This window comes from Myotis nattereri (assembly GCF_964212035.1).
Source record: "Myotis nattereri genome assembly, chromosome: 9".
In the NCBI taxonomy this organism is placed as follows: domain Eukaryota; kingdom Metazoa; phylum Chordata; class Mammalia; order Chiroptera; family Vespertilionidae; genus Myotis; species Myotis nattereri.
Window position 1 is genome coordinate 46,283,532 of NC_138084.1, and position 12,855 is coordinate 46,296,386.

General features: G+C 56.6%; 1 protein-coding gene across 1 annotated transcript in view; it reads left to right on the forward strand.

Moving 5' to 3' along the window:
* The first annotated feature begins 204 nt into the window (after positions 1–204).
* Positions 205–12,855, forward strand: part of CAPN5 (calpain 5) — a 54,620-nt gene continuing 41,969 nt past the window's right edge. The window contains exon 1 of the mRNA XM_081099631.1: positions 205–371. The gene's annotated coding sequence lies outside the window, so the exon portion shown is untranslated. The remainder of the gene's footprint in view (positions 372–12,855) is intronic.

Sequence of the window (12,855 nt, forward strand, 5' to 3'; positions counted from 1 at the left end):
CGAGAGAACGGGCCCGATCGAGCCCAGAGGGGTTAGGCTGAGCCGCACGGTCCCCCACACCCCTTCCTATTTCCCAGCGGGAGCTCTGCAGCCTCCTCCCAGCGGGTTCGCCCCACAGCGCGGCGCCAGTTCGCATGCGCAGCAGGCAGGGTCCTCCCGCCCCTTTAGAGACCACGCCTCTGTCCCCCGATGGGCGGAGGCCGGGGGGCGGGGCGGGGTGGGCCGCAGGCAGGGAGTCCCAGCTCCAGCCCCGGCGTTTGCCAGCCCCACCTGATCCCCGGCCGGAACCGAAGCCTACTGCCCGGGCCCGTCGAGCCTCCGCTCCGGCGCCCGCATCCCGGAGTCCGGCTCGGCCGGTGGCGGCGCTGCAGGTAGGAGGCGCTGCGCAGAGGGAGGCGTGTGCGAGCGCGCGCGTGTTCCTGTGTGTGCCTCGGGTGCGTGTGCTTCGGGTGCGTGTGCTCCATTCGGGTGTGTGTGCGGGTGCAGTGCCGGCCAGTGCGTGCCCTGCGAGCCCCGGTCGGTGGGTGTGTGCACGTTCCTCTCCGCGGAGAAAGGGGGTGAGCGCTGGCTTCCAGCCCGGAGGACCGCAGCTGGGAGGATCCGACGGGGCCCCCAGGGTTCGTCCCCACCCAAGCCTCCACCCCGCAGCTAGGGCCCCACCCCCACCCCCACCCCCACCCCCCGGAGTTCCGGAGCAAGTTTCCTAGTTCTGACGCTCTGGGGTTGAACCGGGGGCTTGACCATCCCTTCCTCACGATTTTCCTTTCAGCCTTCCACCCATCCATGCCACAACCCTCCGGGGTGCCCGCCCTCCCTCCCGTCCCCCGTCCCCCGTCCTGGGAGCTTGGGAAAGGAAGGGGGGCAGAGTAGCTTCTCCTCCTGACCCTCCTCCGCTTGTGGAGCTGGGGCCTCCCCCCCCCCCCACCCCTCCCCCCGGCTGCGGGGTTTGGGTGTGGTGTGAGGGGCGGGGGAGGGGCGGGGAGGGCCGGGAGAGAGTGGATCGTGGGCTTCTCTGATCCTGCCTGGGCCCTTCAGATTTGGGGGTCTGAGGAGACCCGCCTGGGTCCAGAGATGAAGAAGGATAGATTGTTAGCAGGTGCCAAGTTCTCTCCAGGCTTCCTTCCTGTGGAGGGATCTCCCCTCCCCCTCCACACACACACCTCAACCCACAGGAATGGGGAGAGAGGGCACCCTGGGGTGTGAAGTGAGCCGCTCTCAGGGGTGTTGAGCCAGAATTTGAACCAGGGTCGCCTGGCTCTCAAGCCAGAATCTTCTTCTCCCTGCACCTGCCGCGGTGGAGAGAGAAGTGCCCGGGGCAACTCCTCCTGGGATCCTGGGGATGGAGACATCTGAGTGGACTTCCTGCGAGGCGGGGTTGGAGGGTGGGGTTCAGACTGGCTTGGAGAGTGAGGCCTCCCGGGGGAACCACTGTGTTCAGCTGCAAAGATGAACACCCCCCACCCCCCGCCCCCAGGGTCCTTGGGCCTGGTACTTGCTCCAGTCCCCAAAGTCCTGGGGTGGGGGTGGAGGCCTGGCTGCTGTCCCTGGCAGAGGGACTGGGCGGAGTAGGGTGGACCCAGCTGCTGCTTCAGGCCAGAGCTGGGTGCCAGGACAAAGGTGCTCAGGCAGGGTTATGCCCTGAGGAGCAGCTCCACTGACTAGTGAGTCAGATGGGGCCACAGATAAGCCCTTGCCCAGAGTTCCATCCTTGCTGGGAGCCAAGGTGGGAAGCCAGCCCCTGCCTGGGTGCTGGGGGAGATTTCCCTTTAGATACCTGGGTGTGGGGTCTCCAGGGATGCAAAGTTCACCAAGCAGAAGAGAGGGCAGGACACTGCAGGCCCGGGGGGCAGATGGGTAAGGGCCTGGAGGTGTGAAACTGAATGGCAGTCTGCGGGGAGGGCATTAGCAGTCAGATGTGTGTCTGAGAAAGGTCACCTTTAGCTGCTGTGGTGGGTGGGTCGCTACGGAGGACAGAGCTCCCTCACTCCCCACCCCCCACTTCCCCACTGGTGGGCACCTGCTACGGGTTCCGGAACAGGGGTGGGGTGAATGGGGGTCGCTCAGGGACTGCACCTGTCCCCAGCTTGGGGAAGGGTGGGTGGGGGAGCCCTGTCTGAGATGGGGTAGGCCTGGGAGATATTGACAAGGTAGGGGTTGGACACTGTGGTTGTGAGAGGCCTGTGGGCTTTTGGGGGTGACATCCGGACACTGCTCCCAGACCAGTGCTGCTCTGGCTGCTTCTGCCTCTGCTTTTCCCGCGGGCTGTCAGGACAGCCCAGACACTCTGGTCCCAGAGGGCACAGGGAAGCCCCTCTGCGTGACCCCTCCTACCTGTGCCTAAGTTACTCCTTGTGGAAACTGGCTCCGGGCATGACCTGGAGGCAGGGAACTTCCCTGTGGGTCTCAGCTTCTTCATGTGCCAAATGGGAATAAATGCTGCATAGTTGCAGGGGTTCAGGGAATGGCGATTAAGTTTAAAAGTGTCACTAGGGCCCCGCCTGCATGGCTCAGTGGTTGAGCGTCGACAGTTCAATTTACAGTCAGGACATGTGCCTGGGCTGCTGGCTTGATCCCCAGTGTGGGGTGTGCAGAAGGCAGCTGACCAATGATTCTATCTCCTCACTGATGCTTCTATCTCTTTCTCCCTCTCCCTTCCTCTCTGAAAGTCAATAAAAACACATATTTAAAAAAGTGTCACTGAAGCCCTGGCTGATTTGCTTAGTGGTTAGAGCATCGGCTCATGGACCGAAGGGTTGTGGGTTTGATTCTTGTCAAAGGCACATACCTCAGTTGCAAGTCTGATCCCTGGCCCTGGTTGGGGTGTGTGTAGGAGGCAGCCAGTCGATGTGTCTCTCTCAGGTTTTTCTCTACCCGCCCACCCCCCGCCTTCCACTCTGAAAAATCAATGGAAAAAATATCCTTTAAAAAAGTGTCCCTGAAGTGCTTTACCAGGACATGGTGTTTGGTAGCCATTGTAATTAATCGGAAGTAACCACCAGCATCACACAGCCTCTTCTTCCCGGGAGGTGGGGCGGTGCAGAGGAGGAGGGGCCCCATTTGGGAGAAGAAGGGTGAAAGGAAATGGGGTCCCCCATTGAAGTGGAAGCCCCTCTTGGTGTCAGTGGGTGTGACCCCCTGAGACCCCTCAAGTGGATGGTCTCTCTATCTGCCTGCGCTTCCCTAAAGCTCCTGACCCCGAAGTGTCAACATGAAGCTCAGCAGCCGGCTTGGCTCCCCCGGCGCAGAGGGCAGGTCTGCAAACCTCCCAGCCCCCTTCTGCTCCCCTGCTGTCTGGGGCCTGGGCAGTTGTGGAAGTCAGTCTGTCTGTCTGTCTATAGCTGGTCTTCTCACCTGGCCCCTTGCCTTTCGTGCCCCCATCTCCTCAAGTGTTGTGAGCACCTTTAAGAGCACGCGCCCCCCAACCCCCAGATCTCTTCCTTTCTCCATGCCTCACCTTTCCTGCTCAAAACATGCCCTGGCTGGCGGTGGTCCTTCCAGCCTCTCCTTGCCCCCCCCCCCCCCGCTCCCCCTCCCCCCGCTTCTCCTTTCTGGCTTGAATGTTATGCACAGATTTCAAGATCCCCAAAAGACCACACCAGGGAGACAGCCAGTCCGATGCAAAAGCTGAGAGTCTTTTATACAAGCTCGCTTGCCCCCCCCCCCCCGCCTCCATTACTGGATGCAAGAGAGAGCCCCGAGTTCAAGATAGGGGAGAGGGAGGGGAGTATGTTTCTGCTTTGTCCTTTCAATGTGACACCTGGGCTTGTCTTGCTTCGGTTCTGGCCAAGCAGCCAACTTCCCTTTGGCCTCAGGCCTTGCCTTTCCTGCTCCCTAAAGGCAGAAGGGCGACGTCCCTTTGGGGTTCTAGGAGGTTTTAAGGAGCCAGCCTCAGGCTTGGGCTGGGGAAGATGTAGAAGGCGAGCATTTGCAGTGACCCGAGTTACTGCTTCCCATTCTAATTGCTCAGGGATGTGTTTCTAGGGTTAGCTTTCCCAGGGCAAGGGGTGTCAGGGTGCCCGTGGCTGAGGCTGCGGTGGCCTGTGGACACGGCCTATGGTCAGTTGTGGGAAGAGGGGCTGGTGGCCAGAGCAGACAAATCCCAGCATTGGTACCTGGTGGCCACCCCTGTCCGGCGTCAGGGTGTGCCCAGTAATGGCCACAGGACCTTGAGGCCTGAGGGCAACAGGCAGAGGCCTGCTCTGCCTGCCGCTGCCCCAGTCGCCACCCCCGCGCCCCGCCCGCTGTGTAACTTCTGCCAGTCAGGTGAGTGGGACCCAACCAGTTTGTTACTAATAATAGCAACTCAGATACTGAACTTTGGGGTGACTTTGTTTTACACTGGAGCAGTTCCAGGTGTAATAACTTCATCCTCACTCGCTCACCCACTTCCTTGAGCAGGAGGGAGGAGTGAGGCCGTGCTCCCACCCACCCTTCCTCATGGACAGTGGCGTTCTCCGTTGCTGCTCTGACAAATCAACACAGACTGAGGGGTTTTAAACAATGCACGCGCATCCTCTTACAGTCCTGGGGATCAGCAGTCCGAAATGGGTCTTACGGGGCTAAAATCAAGGTGTCGTCAGGCTGTTCCTCCTGGAGGCTCCGGGCAGAGCTGCTCTGTGCCTCTCCCGGCTTCTGGTGGCTGCCGGCAGCCCCGAGACCTCATCCCCCGACTCCTCTACTTCCCTCTTGTGGAGTCCAATCTCCCTGTGCCTCCTTCTGATAAGAACACGTGTGACTACATTGAGGGCCCCCCTGGGTAATCCGGGATTAGCTGCTCATCTCAGAATCCTTCATGACATCTGCAAGGCCCCTTTGGCCATATAAGGTAACATTCGCTGTTCCGGGGTTAGGATGTTTATAACTTTGGGGGCCCTTATTGTACCTGCCACAGGACCCCACCGCAGTGTCATTGCAGGCTCCTTCCGCAGGGACCCGCAGTGCTGGCTGCTTCCCCACGAGGTCACGCTCCGTGTCTGTCTCCCCCCAGCCTGGGAGCTGCTGTGGGCAGGGCCTGGGCCTGCTGCACCTCCGGCCCCAGAGCCCAGCCTGCGACTGTGGTAGCCAGAGCTCAGGGGTATTCGGACGAGAGGCATGTCTCCATGGGCGGCTCCAGTGACCAGACCCAGCCTCGCATGTGACAGTTAGGCCTTTAATGAGCGCAGCTCATTTCATCCATTCATTCTATAAGCCCAGTGCTGGACAGGGGAGATCACCCTGTGAGGCTTGGCCGGCCGGCCGGCCGGCCGGGAGCCCCATTTTGTAGATCGGAGGCTGATGGAAGCTAAGTTCTGCCCGGGCAGAGGTGTGTGAGGGAGCAAGGCGGGGGGGCGGGGGGGCAGGCTGGGCAAGCCGAGGGAAGACCTTCATTTTACAGATGAGAGGTCTGAGGCACGCGGTTACAGTTGTGCCTCACCCGGGGCCTGTGCCCCCCTCTGGGGGGTGAGGATGTGGGTGGGCCATTCTGAAGCTCTGCGCTGCCTGGGCACGGGGAGAGGCGGCATTGGCAGGAAGGCCACCCCGGGCAGGAGGGGGACGTGGCGCCGAGCAGGGCCAGCGCCTGGGAGCTCGGCCAGCACACCCCTGCACGGAGACGTGGTTGCCATCCTGGCCGGTGACGAGCCTCCTGGGGCCGCCGAGGAAGAACCTCCAGCCCAACTTGCAGAGAGCCCCTGGCCTGCAAGCAGCAGATCCTGCCGTGTGGGTCTGCATTACCTCCCACGACCGAGGCCATGCCGCATGGAGCCCTGCCTCTCTCTCAGGGGCCATTTTCACAGCCAGGTCTCTGGGCCTGCGTCCTGGCCTCCTCTCCATCCCACCTTCCTGAGGACCGTCCAGTAGCACAGCAAACACTCCCGCACAGCCCCCAGTCCTTAGCCTGGCTCTCAGGCTGCCGTAACCCGGCGGTGGCAGTGTTTCTGGGGTAGCCCCCTCTTCCTTCTCTCTCCCCCCTGCCCCCTGCCCCCCAGCCTTGCGGAAGTGGTTTCTTCCTCCCGGAATGTTCCATTCATCTCCTGAAATCGCAGTCCACCCTTTGAGATCCCGCTTAGATGCCATCTCCTCCGTGCAGCCTCCCCTGCCCCATTTGAATGAATCGCTCCCCTCTGAGGGCAGATCGCTCTCCTCTACCAGGCGGGCCTCCGGGCAGAGCCCTGTCTGACTCCTCACTGCCCCAGAGCAGGCGTGAGTGAAGGAGCGGGACTCCCAGGGGCTGGCTAGTGCACGACTGTCTGCGTGAGTGGCGGGCCTGGCAGAGCAGGGGTCTGACATGAGATTGGCTCCTGGCTCGGCCTTGGTGCACCTTTTCCCTCTCTGAGATGCTGGATCTCATCTGTGCCATGAGAACAGCACAGCTCCTTTCTGAGGTTGTGCAGCGGCTTGGCCTAGGAATCAAGCCTCAGTTTCCCAGCCTGAGAAACGGGCACCCTTTCGCTAGATTTCCAACCTTGAGACTTAGAGGCAGGTGGTGCCAGGGGCAGAGACTGCCCATGCGGGAAGCAGGAAAAGAGGCTGTCCTGGTGACAACCCCTGCAGATGGGGAAAGAGCTGGACGTGTTCCCTTTCTCACAGTTCCATGGTGAGAACCTACCGGCCAGAGAGGGTAGGAGGCTGCCTGGAGTCACACAGCACAATGGAGCGGAGACGGCTTCTGTGACCTGATCAAGTCTCATTGTGTGGGGTTGCTTTCCCTGTGGAAAGCTCCGTGCTCCTCCCACTGCCCTGAGACTGAGAAAAGCCCCCACGGGAGGCACTCAGCTGCCCCTGCCCCTCCCTTGGCACAGTCTCCACAGGATGTGGTGGTGGGCTGGGCGCCCTGCGGCAGGCGATCGCTGCCCTGGGTTTCTGTGACACCCAGGTGTGGGGACTTTCAGTGCCCACACCAGCCAGACGGGCTGCTCACCCCACCCTGTGGGGCTGAGCCTTAGCCGTCCCCTGAGCCGGGAAGCCCCAGCCTCCAGGAACACGGCCAAGTTCCCCGCTTTGTCCTGCCTTCACTGGAGCGTGCTTGTGGAGGTCTGTCCCTCAGGTACTCCCCCGCTTACCCCGCCTCCCCAACACGCTGGGGTGGGACCCGAATCCCAATGAAGAACAGCTGTGGGGCCGAAGCCTGGCGACTCAGCCTGGCCACACAGCAAGCGGAGCTGGAGGCTGGGTTTTCCCTCCAAGCGCTGCCAGGGCGACACCAGTGCCTCAGGACCACTGCCCCCAGCACCAGTGAGGGACCCTGCACCCCCAACCCCTGGCCCGCCCTCCAGGCCCTTTGCGTCTCCCAGCAGGGGAGCTGCTGGCCGTATCTGTGCGAGAAAGTTGACTGCAGCTGGGTGGAGAACGGATTGGACGCAGACAGAAGCGATAAGGGGAGGGGAGGTAGAAGAAAGACAGGATTTCCCAGCCCTGGTGCCAGCCTGCTCCGCGTAGGCTGGACTGACTCACTGGGCATGGCCCCTAGCTCTGCTGGCGGAGCCTGGAGCCCAGCGCCTGGAACCCGGAATCTGGAACCCGGAACCTGGAACCCGGTGACCCCAGCCCCGCTCTCCCTCCACATTCTCCTCCCCAACCCTGTCATCCCTCCCTCCGTACACAGTGAGTGGGGTCCTGGGAGGCCAAAATGTACCCCACCTAGAAGAGGTACACATTAAGCTCATTATTGAAATGGTGGCTTGTGGGACAAGAGGAGGGTGGGATCAAAGAGAATGAGTACATTGACAAAAACACAAACACCCAGATAACCAGGAAGTCACCGAACTCCGGGGCTCTGCCCTCTCCCTGCCCCTACCCCTGGCACCTCGCCTTCCCGGCTGTTACTCAGGGCTCTGCCTCCTCCCCTCCGTCCATTGTGTCCCCTGCCTGCTCCCCCTGGGACCCTGGTGCAGCCTTCAAGCCCGCTCAGGTTCCATCTTCAAGACCACCCCCTCTCCCCGCCGCGCTAACCTGCCTGCCACATGCCTTCCTCCTCGGAGCACTGACCACTGGTCCGTGTCTGTCACGCTGGGCTCCTCCCCTCCTGGGACTTGACCCTTAAGGACCTGACCCCTTGTCGGCTCGGGGCCAGCCTAGAATGGGTGTCAGTGAAGACGTGCCCCCTGAATCATAAGACACAGCTACTCAGCCCTTCCCTTGTCATGTGGCAAAGAGAGGGGGTCCTGTGCCCTGGAGTGGGGTGCAGTGGAGTGGAGTGGATTGCCAGGCATTGGTGTGGGGCATCACCAGCTCCCCCACTGTTACTGAATGGTACCCACTCTGCTGGTCCCGTGCTGGACGGCGGGCACCGCTGTGGGGGTGGGGAATTGCGGTCCAGAGGAGGCAGGCCTTGCTTCCTTCTCCCTTTCATTCCCACAAGGGCTGGCCACAAGCAGGGGCAAGTCTCCTGCCCACAGAGCCCTGGACCGCGTCTGCTCACCACTCCCACGTGAGCTTCCCAGTGCCAGCTCTACCGCCTTCCTCCCGCCTTCCCGCTCCAGTCTTTCCTTTCCTAGTGCATTCTCCATGTGGCAGCAGGGGCATCCCAAGTCCCTGCCCTGCTCAGTACCTTCCCAGCTCTCCGTCCCCTCGGGACCAGGCCCGATTCTTGTGCCCGCACCCCAGGATCTCTGACTGGGACCCTGTGTACCTCCCCACTCTCCTCCACTCTGTCAGCTCAGCTCCTCTCAGGGCTGAGAGTGTCTCTGGGGATGGTCCCTGGGTGGCTGGCACCCCCACTCAGAGGGAGAGGAAACCTTGGAAGGAGGCAGGTTCCGGGATGAGGGGAGGGGGCACCCCCTTCACCTGTGGGACCCTCTCTGGGACATGAGCGCTCCAAGGGTGAAAGCTGTGGTGTTCTGAGAGATGGAGGCGACTTGCAGAAGGTCCCACAGCCTGTGTGAGCCAAGGCCAGGCCAGTGCTCTGACCCAGGCCAGGGCTCTTCCCTCCGGGTGTGTAATGTCCGGCCAGAGCTGGTGACGTCGGGTCTCCAGGTTCAGCCAAGCTTTCTGTCCAGGGCCACTGCTCTGACTTTTCAAAAACGTTTCATTGAAGCATAAAGAACAGTTCATACACCACAGGTGCGCAGCTCAGTGACATGCCCGTGAGGCCACCTCCCAGATCAAGGAGCCGTGGTCCCAGAACCCAGAAGCCCTCTCATCCTCTTTTAGTCGCCGCCCCCACAGGTGGCTGTTCCCCTGCCTTCTCTTCACCGGAGCTGGGTTCGGCCTGCTTGTCAATTTTGTATAAATGGGATCACAGTTTAGCTTCTTTTTTAATATTGTGCTCGTGAGATTCATCTGTGGAGTTTCATACAATAGTTTGTTTATTATTTGCTGTATAATATTCCATGATAACAGCATATGTATCCTTTCTTCTCTTGCACTGTTGGGCTGTTTCCCCTTTTCAGGTGTAACAAATACTGTGATAAAATTCTTGTACATGTATTCTGTTGAACACGTGCATGCATTTCTGTTCAATATGCACGTAGGAGTAGACTCGCTGAATGACAGAGTATGTGTTTGTTCAGCTTTGGTAGATATGGTCAGACGTTTTTGCAAAGTGGCTGTACCAACGTACACTCTCACCACCAATGTAGATCAGTTTGGGAGTGTGTGAGTGAGTGAGTGTGTGTGTGTGTGTGTGTGTGTGTGCTGTCTTCCATTTTAGCCATTCTAGGCGGGGGATGTAGTGGTATCTTATCGCATTTTTTTTATTTTTACCTTAGAGGACGTCTATTAAAGTTGAGGACAATGAAACAAGGAAGGCTGGGGAAATGAGCCCAGGCTGCTCTGCTTTGGTTCACTAAGAAGTCAGAACAAAGGGGCCTAGGGGACAGGTTCAGGGAGTTTGTCTGGGATGAACTGCTGCTGCTCATTGCTGCCCTGGTTGTAAGCCTGATCTCTCATTGCATTTTTCATGTGTATTTATTTTTCTGATGATTGGTGAAATCAAACATGTTTTTATTTATTGGCCATCTGAACATGCTCTTTTTCTTTCTTCAGAAAGCTTCGTTGTTTTATTTTTCATACTTTTGGATTCATACTCTCTGTGGAGTTGTTTTGTGTATGGTGTGAGGTAGGGGTCAAGGGGAAGCTTTTCCCATATGGATAGCCACTTGACCCAGCACCTTTCATTGAGAAGACCATCTTTCCCCCAGTGCCCTGTGGTGTCACCTTTGTCATACGTCAGGTGTCTGTGTCCTAGTGGCCTCCGTCTGGGCTTTCTGTTCTGTTCCCTACCCTCCGCCAGTTTCACACTGAGTCAATTACCAGAGCTTTGTGGTAGGTCTGGTTAACTGTTAGTGTGAGTCCTCCAGCTGTTCTTCAAATGGTCTTAGCGACTCATGACGCTCTGTGTGCTGGCTCCATTATCCCACCTCTTAGAGGAGATTCCCAAGGCTCAGAGAGGTCAGCTGACTTGCCCCTGCCACACAGCCCTCACTCCACAGCACCCTGCCCTCTGACGCTTGCTGTAACGCTAAGGTTCCCGCCTACACCACTAGGAACTCAATAGTTTTTTAAAATCAACTTCCTTTTTCCTTATTTCTTAAAGGAAACGGTGTCTATGTAAATGGAAAGTCAGCATTACTCTCCAGTCCTGGAAGAATCTTAAAAATCAAGTGAAAACAATAGAAAAATCCACCCCTTTCCAGGCAGGTGCCATGGCTCTGAGTCTGAGGCTGGCTTCTCCCTTGTTAGAGGAGGTGGGCAGGGGCTGTGCGGGGCTAAGGACCTGCTGGACCACAGTGAGCTCTCCTTGAGAGAGAGCTGGCAGAGGAACCACTTTCTGACGCCTTTATTGCTGTGTTTGCCCTAAATGGTAACAGTATTAACGCAGGCCCTGCTTCGGGAAGCCCTGGTGTGAAGCAGAGCCTGGAAGTTGGGATCCAGCTAACAAGCCACAGATTTTTTTTACGTGTGCTGATTAAAAGCTTTCATAATAAAATGAGAGTAGAAAATATGGTGTATGGTATAACAAAATGTGTTAAGATATTATGGGCCAATCATGCATTTAAACACCTCAAGACATTCTGCACAAAGAACTTACAGATCCTATTTATTTAATAGCACAACGTCTAGTCCTTTAAGAACATGCTTTTAAGAACATAACTACAATGAAATTTTCAAAACCAGAAATTAAAATAATATTTTTTTATTCATTAAAATATTGAACAAATGACTTTATGGGACAGGATGCCATAAACTTGTTTCTGTAATATAGCAGGCAGGTTGTGTGCTAGAAACGGAAGAGAGGAAGCTAAGTCAAACAAAATAAGTCCAGGGAGTGGGTAGTCCTACATTTCTGGTTAACTGAGGCTTCATATTGTTAAGGGGAGGGGGGTCTTTGAGCTTCAAATTTTGTTTATAAAAATAAAAACTTCGCCCTAGCCAGTTTGGCTCAGTGGATAGAGCGTTGGCCTGTGGACTGAAGGATCCTGGGTTCGATTCCAGTCAAGGGCACATGCCTGGGTTGTGGGCTCGATCCCCAGAAGGGGGCGTGCAGGAGGCAGCCAATTGATTCTCTCTCATCAGTGATGTTTCTAGCTCTCCCTCTTCCTTCCTCTCTGAAATCAATAAAAATATATTTAAAAATAAAAACTTCCCCAAACATCAGAAGTATGCCTTCCTACCTCAGCAAAGATTTCCCCCCCTTTTTACAATTTAGAATTCTGTGGTTCGTTTTTCAAATATATGAACAATACCTGGTTAATTTCTTAAACTACCAGTGTCACCCTTCAGATTATGGTTTTGTTGCATTTCCATATACTCCCCACCCCCACTCCCCTATTCCCTCGTGATGAATGTAGGGCCGGTGATAGGAAAGTTACTGAAACATGCTTAGATAAAAATTGCTCTCAGAAACACCTTATTTATAAATAATTCAGCAAGTGTTTTTTGAAAGCCTGCGACATTTCCAGGTCTAGGAAGAGCAGGACAGACACGAGGCCTGCCCCAGAGAGCTCACCATCTCGAACACGGCAGATCGAGCCCTGGTTCCAAGCCACTCTGAGCCTTCATTACATTTGTAAAGATTTGCATAGCTGAAACCGGTTTGGCTCAGTGATAGAGCCTCGGCCTATGGACTGAAGGGTCCCAGGTTCGATTCCGGTCAGGGGCATGTACCTTGGTTGCGGGCACATCCCCATTGGGGAGTGTGCAGGAGGCGGCTGGTCGATGTTTCTCTCTCATCGATGTTTCTAGCTCTCTATCTCTCTCCCTTCCTCTCTGTAAAAACTCAATAAAATATATTTAAAAAAAAAAAAAAAGATTTGCATAGATACGGATGTCCTCTGTGAGGGCAAAGAAAACATCCCTTATGCACATCGTCCTTTAGGTTCTCATGAGGGGAATTTGGAAACCTGCATGTTGAGTGGGGACTTTGCTCCGATTGCCTTGCGCTCCTTCTGACAGCGCCGAGCATCCCCGTCCGCTCCCCCAGCAGCCTCCGCGCTGTCTGGCTGGCTGGCTTTTCCTGTGATACTTTGCTACACCTTGCTGCTCCCCTTCGCTGGTGTTTCCTGTTTCTTTGCTTCTTACCAGAAGCCTGGCCACCTGGGCTTCCCATCTTCCCTTCCCTGGCTTCTCATTCACTTACCTAATCTTAACGCTTCCTTAAATGTTGGGCCTTCAGTGAGTGCAGTTCGCTGGCAATTCCAATGAGCATTCCCTTGAGCGCTGGTGTGAACTTCCCATCTTCTTTACAATACTCTCTTCCTGAATGCGATTTAGAAATATTATTCTCAAAAAAATAACGTTTCTTGAGAATTCCCGCTTTAAAGGCCGTATTGAAAGGAGACCGGTAAAGGAGTGCATAGCTCAGCAAGGGGCCCTTCTACTTCATCTTCGGTTCTTACCATTGCACGTATCGGATTCTGCAAGGTCATCGTTAAAACT